At 36.9% G+C, this 22,353-nt stretch overlaps 1 protein-coding gene across 3 annotated transcripts in view; it reads right to left on the reverse strand.

Moving 5' to 3' along the window:
- Gabra2 (gamma-aminobutyric acid (GABA) A receptor, subunit alpha 2) overlaps positions 1–22,353 on the reverse strand; it is a 137,458-nt gene that overhangs the window by 99,376 nt on the left and 15,729 nt on the right. The gene's annotated exons all lie outside the window — the stretch shown is intronic.

A 22,353-nucleotide genomic window follows, 5' to 3' on the forward strand; every position in this document is an offset into this window, starting at 1 on the left:
TGAAGGATAATAACATTTAAGACTGGTCCATGAAAAACTGATATTCAAGGAAAACAATATTGCAAACCATACTTGATTTTTTAAAAAAGTGTTTTTCTATCTGTTCTTCTAAAACCTCAATTTTCAGCTGCAGCCAAGTCTTATAAAGTATGTTACTGTAAATAGTCTTCTTGTTTTGCTCTTGTTCCATTTGCTCTTAAACTTTCATTTCTTGTTTCTTTTCATGCTCAGATAAGCTACAAAGTATCAGACTTTTCCCTTTCTCATATGCAGTTCCCAGCATCACTTCTTACAAAGATGTTTACTGCTGTCTACGCTTGTAAATTAATGTGCTTGGGGTTTTATGAAAAACTAATTCCCACCTGCTCAGCCCTGCTTGTGCCTACCATTCCTGGCAGTCTTTTAAGCTGGGATTTCGGCTCTCCAGCTAGTTTTCAAAGGCAGCTGTGCTACAGTCCCAGCTCACAGATCAAAGCCTTTTTCACCGCACGGTTGCCCTCACTGCATGCAGAACTTGGAACGATTGAGGCTTTGCTGTAAAGGTGGAGGAATGCTGTCAATGAGCCTTTGCCACTCAGGCCATAACACATCTTGTCTGCAGCTCAGAGACAGTTACAGCTAAATCAGGCCATTCCATTTGTACCCTGGCACTTGCCACCCACCGCGCCTGCTTGGAAGTGACATTGCGGCTCTGAACTCTATTTACAACTGTTGAACCTCCACGTTTTGCTTACATTTGTGACTTCACTGATTATGAAGAGAAACAAGGCAGGGAAAGTGAACTACATAATTTATGTTTCCTTTGGTCCTCCCAGAAATAATAATGGTTGCTTCTCCTTTCAGAGTGAAGCATTTTATACACCCCATCTATAAATGTTCACAGGGATATAAATCTGAAACAGAAATAAAACATATCATTTCCTGGAAGCATGGTGGCAGCTCTCTGTAGTTCATAAGGATATAACACCACAAGAAGAGAAAAGATGAGATGACGTTTTTGCCTAGGGAAGAAAAAATTTAGACAGGTGTCTAGGGATTTATTTAGTCAGGTAATTTCACCCATTGTCCATTTCTATGTAGTCAAAGAACACAGGGGCCACATAACTCTCAGTGCTCCTAAAGGAGAACACTGAGATTGCAATGGCTGTGCAGGTCATATTGATTCTGGTGGGTGGCTGATGCAAAATAGCTGAGAGGGATTTTTATTAGAAATGAATAATATACAGAGCCAAATCTTGGAGCCCAGCAAAAGGTTTTCAGGAAAGTCTTACTGTGTCGCTGTCTACTATTTCCTCTGAGCGGAATTACCTCCACACACTTCAATCCTACAATCAGAGTTTACCTAACTCCTATTCTGAACAAATAAATAAGTAAATAAATAATAAATAAATCTGTATGTTTCTTAGAAGTTGAAAAATGGTTATATTCATTGTTTTGTCATTGCTGTTGTTTAGTTTTGTTTCCAAACTGTGCCAATCAAGAAGGCAAACATTATAAAATAACATTAATCATATTTCTTATTACCTGTCTAGGTGCTTGGGTCAATTATTTAATGAAGGCGATTATCTGTGACTTTTCTCTTTCCCTCATATCCCTTCCATGAAGAAGTCTATTGAACTACTATGGGGAGCCGCACTCACATTTGCCATTTCAAGATGGCGCTGACAGCTGTGTTCTAAGTAATAAATAATCTGCACATGTGCAGGGGCAGTTTTCCTGCCATGTGCTCTGCCTTTCTCCTGATGACAACTGGGCCGATGGGCTGCAGCCAGTCAGGGAGTGACACGTCCTAGGCGGAGGATAATTCTCCTTAAAAGGGACGGGGTTCTGGCACTCCCCCTCTTCGCCTCTTTGTCTCTTTCTCTTCGTCTCTTTGTCTCTTCGTCTCTTTCTCTTCGTCTTTTCCTCTGCTCTCTTCCTCTGCTCTCTGCCCCTCTCTCTGCCTCTCTCTCTGCGTCTCTCTCTCTCTCTTCCTCTCTGCCTCTCTCTGCAGTGCTCTTCCTCTCTTGCTCCTGAGTAAGCAATAAAGCTTTGCCGCAGAAGATTCTGGTTTGTTGCGTCTTTCCTGGCCGGTCGCGAACGCGTGTAAGAAACTACCAATAAAATCTACAGAGGATGCTGCCCTGCCTCTCCAGAGCTCAGCAACCATGGTGTCTCACCTGAGGGTGTGTGACACACGCACGATCCCTCTGAGGCTTCCATCTTTACTCTGGATCAATAGTGTCCCCATAACACACAAGAGTGACTTCATCAAATGCATGAAAACCATACCAGGCTGTACTTAGTGTTCAGAACGCTGCCGTGATTCACTTCACTGAGAAGTAAATGTTAAATTTCTTATAATGGCCAAGAGGGTCCTGAGTGATGAGTCATGCACACATGCACTCAACTCCTATCAATCTTGCTTTCCATCATCTCGGCCTCTTTTCTCTAGAAATACATTGTACACCCTTAAAATTGCATGCACTGCCTGCCATTCCAGAGTCCATATCACCTCGCAGCGATCCTTAAAGTGATTTCCCTAAACTTCAAAATTAAAAATGTCAGTATCTCAGTGAGAGTAACAGTCCTATGTAAACTGAAATATATCTAAATTCCAATTTTACCATTACTCATCCTCTGCCTAATTTTACATTTAGTTTTATTTCCCTCAAAGCACTTTTCACTCTCCTACAAGCCATGTATTTTACTTCTTTTGTATGCTTGCTGTTCTATTCCATTTAACGAAATGTAAAAGGAAACCAGCAACCTCCATTGGCCTCCCTCTAATGGGGTTCAGTAGATTGAAAACTGATATATACATGGTGCTGCTCAGCAGATACGAGGTAAGAAAAATGGATTCATTCGAGTATCTCCTCTCACAAGATATGTGAGGGAAAAATTGTTCTTATTGGCTGCTATAGAAACTGATCTTCTACAGTGGTTTTTGTTGTTGTTGTTGTTGTTGTTGTTGTTGTTGTTGTTGTTGTTCAGGGTTGTCCAGAATGTAAGTGCCATTGGCAGGGCACCCCCTACTACAGTTAAAGCTTGGATGGTAACTGTCTGGGACATGCTGAAAGGAGCCACTTGTTTCACTACACAACTCTGCACAACTAGGAAATGGTTCTGTGTAGGAAAGCATTTAAGTTTTTTTGGACCAGAGAAAAGAAAGTAAGTATGGAGGCTTATGTTATTCCAGAGTATAATCTATATTTGGAAACATCTTCCCACGACACTGGCTCATGATTTTCACAAAGAAAGGCAAATAAAACACACAGTGCATGAATTGATTTTACAATAGATTTTATATTTGTTGTTATCTTATGTGTGTGTGTGTGGTGCGTGTGTGCATGCGTGTGTCCATGTGTGTGTGTGTGTGTGTGTGAGAGAGAGAGAGAGAGAGAGAGAGAGAGAGAGAGAGAGAGAGAGAGAGATTGTGTGTGATGTATATGTGTATGGCCTGTGAGGGCATTAGCTTTCCTGGAGTTGGAAGCAGGCTGTGAACTTGCTTCCTGAGAGAGTACTAGTGTTTGAAAATGATTCCACTGAAAGAGCAAGAAGGCTCTTACCTGCTGAGCCATCCCTCCAGCCCATGAATAAATTTTTGTTTGTTATATATATATTTTTAATTTATCTCGTCCTATTCGTATTCTCAGTTTTCGCCTAGAGATAATCCCTAAGCATATCTAAGAATTGACTTCACTCCTTTGCTTCTAACTAACACCAAAAGCCAAACAGTGACAAACTAAACCTTCTGAAATCAATTAAGTCCATGATTTTATTCACTGAAATTGTTTGTTTGGGATCATATAACCCAACTGATCAATTAACCATCACTGACCGTTACTGGTTTCTGTGCAGTTTGACCAGAGTCTCAAGAATAACACTTCATAAAAGACAGAGCCCTTAACGTCCCTAGTACACAGACTAAATGTAAGCACTTACCCCTTTATACACATAACCTTATTTCAAGTTTAAATTTGTCATCCAGCTGGAGGGTAATTTGTACCCATCTGTGTCCTGTGTCATTCCTGGCTCCATTTATGTCTTAGATTCTAAGCTTCCCTGGGAGAAGGGCTGAATACACTCAGACATCCTAACTCTCTTGATACTGACCTCACAGTCAGCTATGTACCACGTAGACTCCTAATGTGTGCATTCTGATAAAAATATCCTATCTACTCCCCGCTGAGGCACCCTCCACCCACGCCAACACTTCACTTTCTTTTCCATTTGGTGAGTCATATCAGTGCTGGCAATTTATATTAAATGCTTCAATCCCAATTCCTGACTCTTATTTCTCTCTCTCTCTCTCTCTCTCTCTCTCTCTCTCTCTCTCTCTCTCTCTCCCTCCCTCTCTCTCTCTTTCTTTTAAAAAATCTTTAACCTGAAAGGCCTCAGAGAGGTAATTGTTCATGGCTCTTTGCAGAATCATAGAGAAATCTATACACACTAAACAGACTCCAAGCGTCTCAATGCACAAACATCGTTTTCTTTTTGGATTAAACATTCATCATGTTTTAAAAATACTCCAATGGATTGTCTTTCTAATGGCACTTTAAACAGCAGTTGCCCCTTCCTTTGTAAGATCAGTGAAGACATAATATATCCTGCAGGATCAGGTTAAGTACCGTTTTCCCTACAGTCAACACTTTAACTGCAAATAATGTCTCTTAAATGTAGCCAAAAATTTATTTTTAAAGCAGTTATTATTAAATTACACAAGAGAAGATTTGGTGTATGGAAAAAAAATTCCAGGATGAATAGCTAAGCTACCTGGAGGGAAGTTTTGTTGCATATTCAAGGCATTTGATTCTTCCACTGTGAAAGATATTCTTGAGCATATGATCTAAATTAACCATGCCTACACAGCACAAAGTACTGTCTTGTATTTGCTGGAGAAAACAAAGCAAAAGATGTGCTGCAGTTCTCCACGTTGTTTTTGTAAACGTATTACAGCAGTTCACATTCCTTTAGAACAATATAAGACTAATTAAAATGTCAATTATGTAATAAGAATCTCCAACGCTCTTAAGAAGTATATGCTCGATCAGTTTTTTGGATGACTGGAGTCACATGTGATTTAACATAATTGTATCTATATCTTTCATCTATCAGGCTCACCAGGTCACCAAGGTTTTACTCACTCCAAGAGACACTGAACATCTTTCCATCTTCACTGAAATTACTATAATCTTAACTTTCCTTGCTTTAAATAACATGCCATGGTACTTGTATCATGATACTGGGTGCCTTCACCTCATCAGTTCTCCTAAAATGATGTCATTTCCTTCTCCAATCCCCTCCTAAAGTCAGTTGCATCAACCACTGCTCTCTCTTATCTTCCTCAGAAAGTTGCAGTGTTCCAACATTCTCCCTGAAATCAAGTCTGATTCCTTTGCTCTGATTAGCATCTCTTCCCTGAAGAATTCCCATTTTATCCTCCCATCCAGTCCCTCTCCAGATGTGCCAAAATAAATCCGGGTGCTGATGCTGTACCTTTTTTCTTTACTGCCAACACACCCTCAGTCATAAGGGAATTTGCTAGTAACTGTCATCAGGTCTAAGCAATTCACTGAGTACAGGGCATTTTTACTCCCCCTGTTATCTCTCAAGCCCATGTATCAGAATTTAGGTCCCCTTGAGAACTTATAGTGCCCACATGAAAATCATGTTCAAAGTCCAGGGCAATTTTGATACTTCAGAGGTGTCACCAGAAGAAATTCATGCCTCTATGATATACATATTCCAAATGATGGGATATTAGGAAGAAAGAGCAAGACACAGCTATAGTCCTACAAAGAGAAGGCTCAGTGGGAAACACTTGCTTTCATGCTTGATATGTTCATGGTTAGTTCACCTCCCTAGGGTGAATTTTACTGAAGTAACACTCCTGTATCCACTCACCAATTATCCAGATATCTCTGAGTGAGCAGTGGTGACTTATGCCAAGGAAGATGGAGCAGGAACTGAAATGTGATCAGATCTACCTCTCCAGCATGTTTAGGATCTCTGCCCAGTTGTGATTTTTCTTTTTTGCTTCTTATAGTAAGCAACATGTTCGCATCAACTTGTCATCAAGAAGAGGTCTGAGAGAGTACACCTCCTGGATGTGTTATCAGCACTCTGCATATGAAACAGTGGTCAGAAACCAGCCTTCACAAACCTCTGCCATCACTGGGCTGAGATATCATTGAACATCACTATTATGGCTGGTTTAAACCACACTCTCTAATGTAGCCTTATCAACAATAAAACTTTAAAGATTATCTCTACACTTCCCTTTGCTGTGTCTAGTTGGCATTGGAGATGTTGATATTGGTAGTTGGATTTGGTTTAGAAAACAAGTTAAGATACATTGATATGGGCTCCTGGCCTCTCAACAATGAGAAAGTTATGAGTGTTTCTTGCTCTGCATGCTTTATTCTATGAGGGCTACATAATGCAAGTAGTCTTCAACCCAAATCTTAACCTTTGCTTTAATATATATACAACATCGAGTGTGTACTTAAACTCTTAAGATTTTGGATCTTCAGCTGTGAAGAAGTAGTATTAAGATAATGTCTAACAAGTACATATACTATGCATTGTCCTAGAGTTTGGAGTTACACAGTAAAAAGATCAATGACCTTGTCAACTTTACATAATTTTTCACTTGGTAATGCTGAAATAGTCCTATAAAGTAAGATCAATATAAATATCACAAAGGTTAGTATACAAACACATAATAGTACCTGGGACAGTGTAAACTTTCAGTGAATGATGACGATGACGATGAAGATGAAGATATGGTTGTGATGATAACCGTGATTATGATGATGATGGTGATGATGGTGGTGATGCTAGACTGATTATGATGATGACAATGTTGATAATTATCAATAATTAACTGAGGGAAACAAACAATATCTGAGCAACTATAGTTATTAAGGTATTATTTTCTGTGATTTTTCTCTGAGATTGAGGACAACCTATGATAAAACAGAGAAAACAATTTAGAATTTTCCAGCTTCTAAGAGAAGACTGGTATTTACCAAAGAAGGTTGTGTCATGGGGGAATTATTTTCTGCTGTTATAAGTACAAGGCTTTAAATTTTACTTTTATTTGCTTTGCAATGTTTACATAAAGCACCTACTGTACTGTGGTTTGAGTTGCATTGTGACAGGCAATATTAAATACTTAATTTTTATTTTTTTAAATAAGAGGCTACCACTAAGTAATTATACTTATTTGTCATTGGGAGAGGGTATATAGTGTAAAATTGGCTATATCCACAACCTTAGGTCCACGTAAGCCTACTGTCTCCATCACAGTGACCTTTCACGTGTGTATGATGTCAGTTGTAAAGGTCTCAAACCCTGGCTTAGCATCTTGGTACAATCTCTCCACTTAGAGTCTATCTATCCATCTGTGACCAGCCCATTTATCTCAGCCACATTAATATTCCATACAGATAAAGAATGATGAATTATATGTACAAATAATCAACAACTATCAGCAAGCTCATTTATTTATCTATTCAGTTGATCACTATAACATGTGTCTTTTATTTAACAAATGGTAGAATCTTCAAATTCATCTTTATTTTGAAACAGAAAGTCAAAACAAGAGTTTTACTATATAAGGCTCATAAAAAGGATAAGTACCAGATAAATTAATCAAAATATATGCTTCAGACATTACGTTTTTCAAATCACAGTCATCAGACTGAAAAATGTTTTCAAAATCTGCCCAGTTATGTTGTAAAATCTATTGAAAATCTATTACTCCAAAGTTAAGGAGATGCTCTCATTCAAAATCTTAATAGAATCTAAAATTCTCCAAAACACTCATCCACTGGAAGTTGAATAAAATTCACAAATTCAAAATGTACAGATATTTTGATAAAGAAACCTTATGTTTGGGAGAATTGTGTGACTGTGTTCATGTATGCATGTGTTGTATGTGTGCTCATGTGTCTGAGTGTTCATGTATATGTGTGTGTGTGTTCATGGATGAGCATATGTTGTGTGTATGTCTGTCTGTCTGTCTCTCTGTTTGTCTGTTATTGGTTCTGGAGGTCACAGTCACAGTATCATTCCTGCTATTTATGACCCTGATACTTAGCTACACACAGAGAAACTTAACATTTCTTTTGTTAGGATTTATTCACTAACATTTTAGATTCTAAGTTCCACTGTGGATTCTCATGTTTACAATACATAACTCTCTCTACATTTAACAAAATGTGCTCTCAGCCCATCCTAAAATTATGAAATATAACATAATCACAAAGTTTGTCTTTCTTTATTTGAAAATTTATGACTAATATATCTACTATTATCATATTGACAAATAATATTGAAACATTTTGCTGAGACCTCTAGCTTTTTCTTCAAAAACTAGTTATCTTCAACTTGAAGGGTCCCTACTGTAACTAGTAATCTTTACTTCTGCATTTAATGCTAAAAACCTAAATTCTCAAGATTGTAAGAGGCACCAATGCTTCTCTCTTAAGAGCAAGTGAGATAATAAACAGAACAGCCTCATCTTCTGTCCAGCTAGTCTGGAAGCCATGCAAATCTATGTCTCTACGTCTTCAGAAATGAATTTTACTCAAGGAATGCAAAACCTTCCCAGCTACCATGGGACATCTGCATCATAGTTCCTCATAACAAAGCTTATTGACCATTTCAGGATAAGCAACAGAAAATTGTTAAGAACCAGAATATCAGGAATTCTGGCATTGAACATTGTCTACTAGACATGGCGCTCATGAGCATAGCAGTTGTGCTTGTCTGCACAACATTATCCTAGTAAACATTCCACCGCAGAGGGATGTTCTAGTGTGATTTCTAATGCTGGAATAAAACACCATGGCCAAAAGCAATCCGGAGAAGAAAGGTTTACTTAGCTTACAGTAAACCATTGATGGAAGCCAAGTCAGAAACTCAATTATAGCAGAGGAGTACTGCTTACAGGACTATACTGCCTTCTTAATCTTGCTGTCTTGCCCAACACTTAAATAGGACAACATGATCAGGAATGACATTTCAAAATGATCCAAGCCCTCTAACTTCGATAATTAATAAAGAAGAATGCTAAAGACATGGCCAGGGGATGATTCAATGAAGGCAAATTCTCAGTTAAATTTCTTTCGTCACAGATGACTCTATCCTATATCAACGTAACAAAAATTAACCAGCAGTTAACCAGTAGGAATGTCTCAAAGCTCTAATATACAACCATGAACCCATGATCATATTCACTTTACAAACTGGATATACTGAATTATAAAAGTGTTTTTTTTTTTTTTTTGCTAAGTAGATGTAAAGTTGGGCAAATGGAGGATAGGATTGGTCCTATGAGGAACAGGGGAAATAATGAAGGTGTAAATATTGTGAAAATTCATTGTATACATATATGAAATTCTCAAATGATTAATGAAAATATTGGATTTTTAAGAAACGCAAACAAATAATGATAACAAAGCTTATCTTTCACCTCGACAATATAATTCATTATATATGAATATATAATGGTATTTTTGTGTGACCGAATTCATCAGAATTTGCAAAAACATGCATTTTTAATAAGTTCTACCGCAATAGCATTAGGTAAGAAACGAATACATGAATTTAAAATCATTAATTTATAGAGGAGATGTTAATTGATGCTCTTTAACATGAAAAATCACAGTGTATAAATATAAGTAACTTTAAAAATAATTACAAGACAACAGACTAAGAGCTGTCACTAAGTAAAATATCTGAAATGATGTCCCTAAACTTTTATTGCAGTTACCACGCATGTTTCTAGTACTCAGAGAAAAAAACTCCGAAGAACTGGAGAGATAATTTTTATTTTATAGCATCTTTAAATTTCACAAAGTCTTTGAATGTTGATTAAAAATTCAGGTGTTCTTAAAAACACTGGACAGTTAATGTGCTTGAATTTTTAAAAGATGAAGACTGAAGTGTGGACACTATGCTCCTCCTTAGAAGTGGGAACAAAACGCCCATGGAAGGAGTTACAGAGACAAAGTTTGGAGCTGAGATGAAAGGATGGACCATCTAGAGACTGCCATATCCAGGGATCCAACCCATAATCAGCTTCCAAACGCTGACACCATTGCATACACTAGCAAGATTTTATCGAAAGGACCCAGATATAGCCGTCTCTTGTGAGACTATGCCGGGGCCTAGCAAACACAGAAGTGGATGCTCACAGTCAGCTAAGGGATGGATCACAGGGCTCCCAATGGAGGAGCTAGAGAAAGTACCCAAGGAGCTAAAGGGGTCTACAACCCTATAGGTGGAACAACATTATGATCTAACCAGTACCCCGGAGCAATTGACTCTAGCTGCATATGTATCAAAAGATGGCCTAGTCGGCCATCACTGGAAAAAGAGGCCCATTGGACACGCAAACTTTATATGCCCCAGTACAGGGGAATGCCAGGGCCAAAAAGGGGGAGTGGGTGGGTAGGGGAGTGGGGTTGGGTGGGTATGGGGGACTTTTGGTATAGCATTGGAAATGTAAATGAGCTAAATACCTAATAAAAAATGAAAAAAAAGAAAGAAAGAAACAATCTGTTACTTATGGTGGATCTGAACTTTTATAAACCATAAAGGAAATTCTATTTTGAATTGTTAAAATGATGAAAAAAAAAGAAAGTTCAGAATACATATTTATGATGTGATATTGATATACAAGAACTTTGTAATATACAAGAAAGGATAGGATATGATTTAATAGTGATGTCTTTGTGTGTCCAATGGACAAAATGTCTATTCTGCCATCATCTTAACACAACCTAGACATACTGGGAAGAGGATCCTAATTTGAAAATGCATCCATGAGAGTGGCCTAGAGTCAAGCCAGTGGAATAGTTTCTAAATTAGTAAATGATGTTGGAGGAACAAGTCTATTGTGACTGGCTCTACCACTAGTCAGGTAGTCCTAGGTGTATAACGAACCAGTGGGAACAGCCAGGAGGAGTAGGCAAGTCAGTAAACAAAATGCATACACAGCCAATGTATCCATTTCAGTTTCCATGTTCCTGACACACGCACACACACACACGCACACACACATGCACACAGTAGAAGGCAATAACTGAAGAGTGTAAAAAAAGAAAGATTAAAAGGGCAAAGAGGAACTCTGTTCCTGGATGGGATTTGAACTGATGGAAGTACTTAATAGGTAGGCTTAGGAGATGTCTACTCTTGCAAAGCTCAAGTGAAATTTCTAATCCAGAAAGAGATTCTAGAATCATGTACACAGGTAGCAACTGGATCTTTAACAAAGGAAAATACCACCAAACACAAAAGAGATGAAAAGCCACTAAAGATAAGAGACAGAAATGTATTAACCAAAATTATGATGAGATAGTGGCCTGTTTGGGAATATAGAATGATCTATAACAAGCTAAGAAAATAATTTTGCAAATAAATGCTTAAAGAAAAACTAAATTTTATTAGATAATATTTCTAATGTGTGGTGGTTCATCCCTTTAGCTATAAAGTTAATATTCTAGGAATATTTAATGACATATTTAATAAAGGCTTAAGAATATTAACAATTTTAAAATGGCTTTAAGACACATTTATTAAATGAAGAAAAAGTAATAAAAATAAAATTTAACATTATAAATGTATCAATAATATACTTTTAAAATGAGCCATTTGTACTATGCAATTTCAGACAGATAAATGGTAATTTTAAGCTTTAATTGACACCCCAAAATTGTTGGATTTAACTTAATTTCTTTTGATATCTCAAAAGGAATATTCACTGACATACAAAGTTTGAGAACTGTAACATCCATGACTAGTAATCTTATCGTATGAATACCAAATAAAATTCTCTCCATTTTCCTGATGAGCATTCGGAATTATAAAAGGCAATATAGAGTGCACAGCAAAGTCTGACTCTGTAAAAGACATTATACAATGTCTATAAAGTATGTCTGTGCATATTTAAGTGCCACACAATACACCAAGCCTTAAAACCAAAGAAGCCGAAATTTAAGTCTCAATCATATACAGATAATTTTGTCTGCAAATATTACCTAATTTGTATGAGTTTAATTGTTTAATGTATTAAATAGTTTAAAGCTCTAATATGATATGTTTAAATAATTAAATAAGGTAAGTATATTAATTTAAGCATTGAAAAAATAAGACTTTTAAAAGCTATATTAACTGTCTATTGCTCTGAAACAAATTAGTACACACTTACTGGAGATGTCATTATTCATGTATAGTTTGGTAGGTCAGAAGTCCCCTAATGAGGGATGCCATTCAGGATCTTAAAAGGTTAAATTCAAGGTTGACTGGATTGCATCATTTCTGGAGCCGTGTGTGGCTGTTGGCAGGTCAGCTGATGCAGATTTAGATGTAGGGTGTTCGTTTCCTAGGTGGATTTCAGGTCTCATTTTGCAGAGGCTATTTGTATTTATCATCAAACGTTCTCCATCAGTGATGAAGACTCTCATTGTGTCTCAAATATCTCTGATTTCTCTTCTTCTGACCTCTACATTCAGTTTAAACGCTTTACATGATGAGGTCACGCCCACCTCAGCTATTCTTTCTTTTTCTGAGACAACTGTGTTACATAGTGAAATCTACCTATGGGATTTTAATTGTCATCAAAGTCCCAGAGATTCTGCATGACTCGTGAAATGTGTAGCAAGAACTCAGGGGTAACTAGGCCTTTGAATACTGCCTATCATGATAGTTGTGATAGCAATCATCATAGTTCTCCATTGAATACTGCCTCGAATTAATTTTAAAGTTATCGTACTCACAGTTTGAATAAATGATATATGATTATGATTGGAATTAGTTCATGTTCTCAAATATTTAATGTCTAGTTTTAGATAGATACAGCAGGAGAAATCTACTGTATACTTGCCTTTCTAATAAAGTCTAGGAAATTCAGTTTTGGTTTTAATTTACATTAAAGTAAGCTAAAGGTTTTCAACCTTTTAATTCTGATGTAAGACAAGGACTCCTGTACAAATCACAGATTTTTATGGAATGTTCATTACAGAATACCACTAGAAACAAACCCTAATTACAGGTAAGTAACTCTTGAATACGGGCTAACATGAAGATAACAAAACTCAGTGAATTCCCTCAATTAATCTATCCATGTGTCCTATTTGCAAAGGACCACTGTTTTTAATGTACCACCCCCTGAGCTATGAATATGCCTCTACATTATGGGATGTGACCAAAATGTAAATGTACTTAGGAGAAACCTATGAATGTACACTTAACATGCTACCTCCTTTCATTAGAATTTTACTTTAGAATATTGCACGCATTTCACCTACTCTTTGTAAACTTTTCTATAAATGATTTTTTAATTAATGAAAAGGCTAAGGCTTAGAAGAGTTAATCAATGTGTATAAATATCCATCTAATCTAGACTATCAACACCAGGCAGAGATATTCTCGCTATGTATGAAACTTGGGGTGTTGAAAAAAATGTGTTTTGTGGAATGCCAATTCTTTTTAATAATAACTGAATGACAAGAGAATTGAACACTACTTTTCATTGTCTCAACTTTAAACTGGAAGATCATCAATTTACTTATCTCATGGGATTTACAAAGAGTAAATCATAGATATTTAATATAGCTCCTAACACTCAAAACTTATGAAATGATATCATTAATTTAACATTCATTTTATTGTATGTAATTACACAGCCTCTTTACGCATGAAACTATTAATAGCTTAGCAAAATCTCAACACAGATTCACATTTAAGTCTTGAATTCTGGACTCTGGGTTCTAAAACACAAGAATGAATACAATTTTATTTCCATCCTGTTCAACTAAGGGCACTTGTATGTGTTTCTTGGTTGAGGTAGAGCACTGTGATGCATGCTCTAGAGACAACTGAAACCATGGAGTTTGGTACATGATTATTGACTTCATGATCTGACACTCTGTAAGAATAAAGGAAGCAAATTATCCCATCTGATCGTGTTAAATTCAAGATCATTCTAATGACTTTTATATGCTCTTGAATATAAGGTTAAGCACAATGATTAATTTCATTTTAGCAATCAACATTGTTTCTAAGAAAGATGCCTAATTCTGATAAGTTTTAGAAGTTAAAGCAACCAAAATTTGGATATAAAATTTAATGTTAATTTAATGTCCAAACATCTGGGAACCCAATAAACCAAAGTAGATGTGCCATGAAAGTTTTATTCAACTCCTTAATTATTAACAAATAGTAAATGCTAGACACCTGTACATTCACACTAAGAGGACCGAACTGACAAGGAAGGAATGGTTCTGCTCCTCTCCACTCTAACTCCACTCTCCCTTGAAATTTTTGGCGCAGAGGATTGAAATTTTAGGCTAACGATTATCAGATTATTTTCCAGAAAACTTTTAGTCTCCAGAACTCAGAAAATAGTGACTTTGAAGTTATATCCAATTGATGTTGCCAACCTCCCAACACACAATTTTGTAAATCCTCTATGTATTTTATACATCAATAATAGCTTGAGAATTATAAAATGTCAGTTGAAAAGCAACCTATGTCACCAAGCAGTATGAATAGTTTGTCATTACCAGAGCAATAGTTTGCCATTATCAGAGCAATGGGTAGTTCATGCAAATTGTGACAGTCATCAATCTACTTGCCAAATGTTCCCATTTCTACTTCTGATTCAGAGTTCTCCTTGTAATTACAAAATTTCCTTTTTCTCATCTGTCAAAGTTAATCATATTTTCTGACTTGCATCTGAGAAGTGTCTCCATCTGTCTATAGCTGCACTCACCAGCATTTAGATATGTCTTTGAATACTCCTTTCTCAGAGACTGTAATGATGACATTGTCTAAAAGAGTCCAATTCATCCTGTCTCAGTGAACAAGTCTGGGTTATACACAAGTTATGTGAGATAGAAGGGAAGCTAATTTTTTTCATTACAGCAAAAACTAGTTTTCTATAATGCATCTGTCCTGTTAGAAGAATTAGGTCTACATCCATATGAACCTGAAGACAATCTCAGAAATTTGGAAGTCAAAGCCTACCTGGCCAACAGAGTGTATTTCAAGCCCACTTTGTCTGGTAACAGAACATGACACTATCCACGGTTACTTTTCGTCATGCCTTTAAAGGATGCAATTAAATACTTTGAGAGAAAGAGAAAAGGAGAGCAGTGACATTTAAACTAGAACATGAAGGAAAAAAAAAGGACATGCTTAAAGCAAAGACAACAGCTTCTATGAAAACTCACTGAATGATAGAAACAAAATATATAACAAACACTCAGAGTCCATCAATCAGGACTAACAGCTCTGAGTGGAGACGCAGAACAAGAGCAAGAAGCTTTATGGACCACTTCAAATATTCTGTACTTGCCTGAAAGGAATATGGGTAAGAAATTGGGGGTCATTTGGACAACAATGAGCAAACTCATATCACAAAATGCTGTATGAACTAGTAACTAAATTCTATGAATTATCTTCTTATGTGTTGGTATTCTAGAGTAAGGGCTTCAGAGAGATTGTTTTGGAAAAATCCTTGAAGTGCACAGTTACTATAAAAGAATAGAAAAGAAAATCAAAGTACAAAATTAATGAGGAAGGTGGAGACCAAAAAAATTTGGGGGAAAAAAAAGAATCATTTTAAGTAGAGTAGATTGAGGATATCCAATGGAACCTAGAAGTAAAAGGGTGAGCTTGGGAGAGATGCCACCCTTCATATCACATGCCTGTGGGGCACAGCAAGATTTAGAAACAAATACTGATGAGCATGCTTTGATGCATTTATCACTAGCTCTAACAATCACTTTTGCTTCCAATTTTAAGGAGTTCTGAGAACTCAACTATCTCATTGTTATTCAATGGGGGTATGTATTTTGCATGCACTCCTAATAGCTAAGGCTCAAACGACTAAAGCAACCTGTGTGCTTCCAGGCTGGACAGATCAGAGGCAGAAAGTCTTATTCTGCTCCCTTGTATTGAGGCACATACTCTGTCGTTCTATTTGTCTACAATGAAAGAAAACCAACCTTTTAGATTTCTGTTACAAGAAATGTATTTTCTATTCTATTAGCCTTGAACCAATCTAAAAAATAGGGGAAGCATTCTAGATGAAGGAAACATATTCATTCATTGTCTAGGCCTAGAATCTTCATGCATTAGAAACCAAGCCACAGAAATAATAATGATTTATCAAAGCTTGTTGATTATTTGATATATGCTTTTTGTGCCTAAGATTCTACCTGTTTTGTTTAGGACAACAAGTATCTAAGCACAGTTTTAATGAAATCATTTTATTTTCTTATAGAAAGCAACTGAGTTTTTAAGTAGTATACACTATTCTATCACAACTACCATAATAAATCAAAGGCCCATATTTCTTTTAATTCTACAACATAAAAATACCATTAGTTCCTTACCAATAAAGAATCCTGCATTTTCAAAATCTACTTTCTTTCAGGTATTCTAACATTTTATATGGATATAGATATAGATGATATAGATATAGATATAGATATAGATATAGATATAGATATAGATATAGATATAGATATAGATATAGATATAGATATAGATATAGATATATACTGTTAATAAAACATCATTTTTTCATCAACACGAAAAATTGAAACTGTGATAAGAATGAAAAAGAATTTAAAGAGGATAAATATGGTAGTATCAACTATAGTACCAAGTAGCCAGAAAACTGAGAAAAGAAGATTGCTTGAGCCTAGGTATTCTAAACCAGACTTGATAACTTAAATTCTGTTCAAATAATAATAATCATTATTTTCATCTGAAAAAAAGCTTTCTAATTCTCTGCTGTTTAGATTATATCTGTGCGGAAATCTTGTATAGCATAATTCTGTATTTACTTTTTTTAAATTGGGTATTTATTTCTTTTACATTTCCAATGCTATCCCAAAAGTCCCCCACCCGCTCCCCACCAACTCCCCCACCGAACCACTCCCACTTCTTGGCCCTGGCATTCCCCTATACTAAGGCATATAAAGTTTGCATGAGCAATGGGCCTCTCGTTCCACTGATGGCCAACTAGACCATCTTCTGATACATATGCAGCTAGAGACAAGAGCTCTGGGGGTACTGGTTAGTTCATATTGTTGTTCCACCTATAGGATTGCAGATCCCTTTAGCTCCTTGGTTACTTTCTCTAGCTCCTCCATTGGGGGCCCTGTGATCCATCCAATAGCTGACTGTGAGCATCCACATCTGTATTGGCTAGGCCCCGGCATAGTCTCACAAGACACAGCCATATCTGGGTACTTTCAGCAAAATCTTGCTAGTGTATGCAATGGTGTCAGCGTTTGGAAGCTGATTATGGGATGGATCCCCAGATATGGCAGTCTCTAGATGGTCCATCCTTTCATCTCAGCTCCAAACTTTGTCTCTGTAACTCCTTCCGTGGGTGTTTTTTTCCCAATTCTAAGAAGGGGCAAATTGTCCACACTTTGGTCTTTGTTCTTATTGAGTTTCCTGTGTTTAGCAAATTGTACCTTATATCTTGGGTATTCTAAGTTTCTGGACTAATATCCACTTATCAGTGAGTACCTATTGTGTGAGTTCTTTTGTGATTGGGTTACCTCACTCAGGATGATGCTCTCCAGGTTCATCCATTTGCCTAGGAATTTCATAAATTCATTCTTTTTAATAGCTGAGTAGTATTCCATTGTATAAATGTACCATATTTTCTGTATCCATTCCACTGTTGAGGGGCATCTGGGTTCTTTCCAGCTTCTGGCTATTATAAATAAGGCTGCTATGAACATAGTGGAGCATGTTTCTTTCTTACTAGTTGGAACATCTTCTGGATATATGCCCAGGAGAGGTATTGCAGTATCCTTCAGAAGTACCATGTCCAATTTTCTGAGAAACCGCCAGACTGATTTCCAGAGTGGTTGTACAAGCTTGCAATCCCACCAGCAGTGGAGAAGTGTTCCTCTTTCTCCACATCCTCGCCAGCATCTGTTGTCACCTGAATTTTTGATCTTAGTCATTCTGACTGGTGAGAGGTGCAATCTCAGGGTTGTTTTGATTTGCATTTCTCTGATGATTAAGCATGCTGAACATTTTTTCAGGTGTTTCTCAGCCATTCGGTATTCCTCAGGTGAGAATTCTTTGTTTAGCTCTGAGCCCCATTTTTTAATGGGGTTATTTGATTATCTGGAGTCCACCTTCTTGAGTTCTTTATATATATTGGATATTAGTCCCCTATCCGATTTGGGATAGGTAAAGATCCTTTCCCAATCTGTTGGTGATCTTTTTGTCTTATTGACGATGTCTTTTGCCTTGCAGAAGCTTTGCAATTTTATGAGGTTCCATTTATCGATTCTTGATCTTACAGCACAAGCCATTGCTGTTCTATTCAGGAATTTTTCCCCTGTGCCAATATCTTCGAGGCTTTTCCCTACTTTCTCCTCTATAAGTTTCAGTGTCTCTGGTTTTATGTGGAGTTCCTTAATCCACTTAGATTTGACCTTAATACAAGGAGATAGGAATGGTTCAATTCGCATTCTTCTACATGATAACCGCCTTTTGTGCCATCACCATTTGTTGAAAATGCTGTCCTTTTTCCACTGGATGGTTTTTGCTCCCTTGTCAAAGATCAAGTGACCATAGATGTGTGCATTACACTATATAAAGTTAGTTCCCAACTTCAAATATAATTAGTATCTCCCCACCTATTTAACTACAATAATTGAAATATATTTATCAAAGAAATTGCCACCATATCATTATATTTAAAACTAGATCTCATGTAGCTCAAACTGGTTTTGAACTAACAATATAATAAAGAATGACCTTCTGGTTATTCTTCTTCTATTTTCCAAGATAGGATTACAGGCATGCAATAATTTGCCTGGTTTTCAGGGTGCTGGGTTATTGACCCTAAGAGTCTTTATATACTAAGGAGGAACTTGGCAACTAAGCCACATCTTCAACCTCAGTAATATTCATTTTTGTTTTTCAAGACATGTGTCAGTTTTAGTACAGTACATATCTATGTGTATTTATGGCTAAATGAAGAATATTTTATATTACATAGATTGATTTCTCACCTAAATTAATGACCAATCTAACAGTTAGCAGCACTTTGTAAAGTACTAGCATAGGTAATAAATATATTTATGATTATATTCAGATGAAGAACGAAGCACCAACTTTTAGAAGGAGAAACTTTGAATTTCTAATGTCAAGAGGAAAAGATAGAAAAGACATTAAAATCAAAACAATAAATGTAAATAACATTCACAAAGTGCTTAAGGCACCTCTGTGTCTGCATCATATCCTTTAAGAATGCCTTGTGGGATTATAAAATGCAATGTAACATTCCTTAAGCTCAACCCTTGAGAGATTGAGGCCCTCCCCAATCTCAAAATGTCATCCAAGACTGACAGAATGGGAAACATGGAGACCTTGCTAGAAAGCAGAATGGTGAACCCAGTAGACATAATCCAAGGCATTTACTCATTTTCCCAGATAATAGTCTACCTTCATAAAAATTACAATGTAAAGTTGGAATTCAGCTGCAAGGGAAAGCTTTCTCTTGACAAAAGGAACAGAGTAATTGATTGATCCCTTATGTAGTTTGGGTAACTATGGTGGTTAGTATCCTGGGATCAGCCCAAAGTGGGCTGTTAGTCAGGAAGCTCTACCCCTAGTCAAGAAGCTATTAGCAACTGATAGCTGCTGAGAAAGTAAGGGTCAGCTTTCTTTAATCATATAGCACATATAAGTTGACCACACTCCAGACATTCAAAAATATCAAGCAGTGCAAATCATCCTTTACTGGGGGACTAGAGACGAAATGTTATATGGGTATGGAAAAGAAATGAATCTGAAAAGAGTTATGGAAGAGTGGGCAAAAATGGTCAAAATTCATTGTATGAAATTCTCAAAGTAATAATAATAATGATAATAAATGAAATCCTGAGATTATGAAGAGCTACAGGCAACTAATGACAACTGAAAGAGGGAGACTCAGTCTTCTCCAGAGATAAGTTCACTAATTAATTGCCCAATACCAGTAGTCAACTTTAATAATATATGTATACTACGTATTAGAAATACTACATAGACTCAATAGGTTGTATTTATATATTTATATGTAATTATTAAATGTAACCATGATTTTATTCTTTCTCCTATACTGGATTATCATTTTCCAATGTTGGTAAGGTCTTTTCCTTCTTTGCAATTGTCTTTAAAAATGCAGTAAAAAAAAAAGCTACTCAGGAGATAGATAGATAGATAGATAGATAGATAGATAGATAGATAGATAATTTAAGAAAAACCATAAGTAGTACACATAAGAATAATATTAAATATTAAAGACAATGATTTTCCTTTTAGAAACAGGATCATGTTATATACTCCCAGTTCTAACTGGCTTGGTATTTAGTCTGCTGCCCTGACCATCTTCCCTGAAGTTCCTAAGTGCGGGGATTATTAATACACAACCACTCCTAGTTAAGTTTGAGCTCTTTATATGACCTTTTAATAATAGGTGAATGACAGGAGCCACCTACTACTAAGTTTCTTGTTTATATGAAACTGAATTCCACAACGAAGCAAATATCAATTAAAAATTTAAATACCAGGTTAGCACATTGTTAATTGTTAAAGGTGACCATGATTTTATTATTTCTCCTATATTGGATTATCATTTTGCAATGCTAGTAAGCTCTTCCACTTTTTTGCAATTGTCTTTAAGCATACAGTATAAAAAGCTACTCGAGAATACCATATCTTCTGATGTCTCAAGACAGACAACATCTGAATGTCACAGTACCCTATCTACGTGAGTGAGCCAATTACAGAGATGACATGCCACAAAACAGCTCCCTGGAGGAGAAAAGTTTTGATGACGAGCCATCTGTTTTCTGCCCCACTAAATTTTGGATCTACTCACTTAAACATACACCTGCCCACTTCCACATCTGCTGATAGATTTTGTTTAGTGTCCCAGCTGTTTCAAGACAATGACAACAAAAGCTGAAATTGCAGCTGCCTCCAGCAACTGGTGGCAGTCTGGGAAAGAAATGCCTCTATTAGACACTGTTACCAAAAATGACAAAATCCAAAATTGTGTGTGGTAGTAGATAAAAAAAAAAAGTATGACAAGCCCATGATGTTACAATTTCACAGGCACCATCATGGAAATATCCCCATCCTGAGTCAACACCTAGATCCCATGAGACGTCATCACTAGTGCGTTTCACACGTAGTAATGTAAGTCCTAAGTGACCCTCTCTGCTAAAGCTATGAGTCAAACCCTCAGCTAGTGACAGCCAAAAATATCTCCAAGAACCTTACAGATTATGTGGGATGCTGAAAGGAATGAAAGCTAAAAGAAACCTTCTGTTAGAGCAATATTCTGCTCACTGTTCCATCTGGCTCATATTCTCTTTTAAAGGATCCAGATACTCGGACCTAGGAAGATAGCTCAGTTAATGTTAGCGCTTGTCTTGAAAGTACAAGAGCCTATGTTCAACCCTCAGTATACACACACACACACACACACACACACACACACACCACACACACACACACACACACACACACACACACACACACACACAGAGAGAGAGAGAGAGAGAGAGAGAGAGAGAGAGAGAGAGAGAGAGACAGAGAGAGAGAGACAGAGAGACAGAGAGACAGAGAGAGAGAGAGCGTCATGATGGTGTACCCTTGTAATCCCACTGTGAAGAGACTGAAGATAAGTGGAATTTTTATCCCATGTAAAATATTTTATTTTACTTTTTTCTTTTTTTATCAGATATTTTCTTCATTTACATTTCAAATGCTATCCCCTTTCCTAGTTTCTTCTCTGAAAGTCCCCTATACCCTCCCCCTGCCCTACTTCCCAATCTACCCACTCCCGCTTCCTGTCCAAGGCATTATCCTATAAGGGTCATATAATCTTTACAAGACCAAGGGCCTCTCCTCCCATTGATGGTCCAACTAGGCCAACCTCTGCTACATATGCAACTAGAGATACAATCTCTGGGGGGGGGGTACTGGTTAGTTCAACCCTCTCTATAGGGTTGCAGACCCCTTTAGCTCCTTGGGTACATTCTCTAGCTCCTTCATTGGGGGCCCTGTGTTTCATCCAATAGATGACTGTGAGCATCCACTTCTATATTTATCAGGCACTGGCATAGCCTCATAAGAGATAGCTATATCAGGGTCCTGTCAGCAAAATCTTGCTGGTATATGCAATAGTGTCTGGGTTTTGTGGTTGTATATGGGATGGATCCCTGGGTGAGGCAGCCTCTAGATGCTCCACTATGTTCATAGCAACCTTATTTATAATATCCAGAAACTGGAAAGAACCCAGATGTCCCTCAACAGATAAAT

Source organism: Mus musculus, chromosome 5, assembly GCF_000001635.26.
Source record: "Mus musculus strain C57BL/6J chromosome 5, GRCm38.p6 C57BL/6J".
Classification (NCBI taxonomy): Eukaryota; Metazoa; Chordata; class Mammalia; order Rodentia; family Muridae; genus Mus; species Mus musculus.